Raw genomic sequence first — 1,846 nt, 5'->3', positions numbered from 1 at the left:
TGGGAAGAACATCCCGTACGGAACCCTTTACCCGAAAACATCCGAACCGCACATGCTCGCGACAGTCCTGCCGTTAGAGAATGCACCGTGCACGCGACCGAGTAAGGCCACTCAGAGACATCCATTTCCCAGGTATATGCCCCCTACGCACTTTTGGTGGCGCAACTCGCACGAACAGTCCCACCTCGACCCCGTAAACAAGCTTTTTTGCCTCGAAGAGTTCGTCGGAGACGAAGAAGCAACCTTCAGTGCAAACGTAGCACTCTTTTGTGCAACCGCCCAAACAACGCCCCCTCTACCCTCTGTCGAAACACTCGGCATTGCTGCTCCCTAAGGTGAGCTTCTCCTCATAGGCAATTCCGCTCTTATCCGGTCACGTTTGTGTGCCCGAATTTCGCAAGGCAACCTCCATGGGACATGGAAAAGACTCGAGAAGAGAGCTCGCTCACGGGAGAGAGAAGCCAAGGAGACCACGAGAGTGCTGAGAGTGGGACAGCGCTGAATAGGCGGGAGAAGCCTGCGCGTATAAACGGAGATATATATCCAATTGCAACGAAGGAACGTGCCAAAGATCGAGAACAATGGCAGAAATGCTAGTAACGTGCACTTCGGGACCAACGCATCACCGGAAGACAACCGCCAAACATCGAAAGAGTCGCGATGCTCCGCAACCTACGTGCAAAGCGGTCGCACACCGGGTAAGGGAGTGAGAGCCCCAAACATAGCTGGGCGAGGCGCTCACTCCGCTCTTTAATATCTCGTTAATACCGCCAAGGAAATGGCACAAGCACACACACACAAGCATCCTCGGAAGAGGACAGTTCGAGTGACAGGTCAAATCCAAGAGTTCCGAAGACTACCTCCAGGAACAATCGGGAACAAGACCGATTACAAGTCGTCGAGTCTGTTACTGGGCGAACACGAGATGCGCACAGGAAATCGATCAGCCCTCACAATGGCCCAAGGCCAGAGATCGGACTGCTACGATTTACCCCAACAATCATCGTGCCACTCTTCGCAGAGAGGTGATAGACGCCAACGAGCCCGCGCATAGAAATCGAGGTGTAAAAAGGGCGTTGAAGGCAGGAAGCCTGGACGAAAGAGGCTACGAGGTCACCTCGAAGCGGTCTAAGAATCGGGCGCACTTGGGGCGACTACCAGTGCCAACCCCTTATCCCGCGGTGCGTCCGACACACAGAAATTTCCAAGGCGGCCAAGGAGCCTCCCCGCATAGCAATCGGGGTGTGAGGTTACGGATGCAGCATTGATAGCAATCGAGGTGTGAGGCGAAGGATGCAGAAGTGAGAGCCGAGGGATGTAGCAGAGATAGCAATCGGGGTGTGTGATGCAGAAGAGATAGCAATCGAGGTGTGCGGTGGGAAGGGCCCAGCAGCCAGAATGCATGAAGCGACGGATGAAGCAGTGATGACAACCGGGCTGTGAGGAGAGGAGGGATGCAGCCAAGAAAGCAATCAGGGCTCGAGGCAAGGGATGCATCAAGGATAGCAATCATGTTGTGAGGCGAGATTCCAAAGGCTAAACGTGAGAGGCTGCAGGGTCGACTCAGAGAGGTCTATGCATGTGAGAGGCTGAAAGCAAGGTCGACTCGGAGCGGTCTATGCATCGGGCGCGCTTGGGGCGACTACCAGTGCCAACCCCTTATCCCGCGACGCGTCCGACAAAGAGAACGTTCCAAGGCGGCAGAGGAGGTTACCAGCCGAAGGATGCAGTAGCAATAACAGGTATAGTTCCGCGGCGGCCGAGAAGACTCACTGCATAGGAATCGGGATGCGAGGCGAGGGATGCGGCGGGAAGGCCCCGACGGCTAAACGGAAGAGGCTGCAGG

Source organism: Cryptomeria japonica, unplaced genomic scaffold, assembly GCF_030272615.1.
Source record: "Cryptomeria japonica unplaced genomic scaffold, Sugi_1.0 HiC_scaffold_208, whole genome shotgun sequence".
NCBI classification, from domain to species: Eukaryota; Viridiplantae; Streptophyta; class Pinopsida; order Cupressales; family Cupressaceae; genus Cryptomeria; species Cryptomeria japonica.
This window is presented reverse-complemented; position numbering follows the sequence as displayed.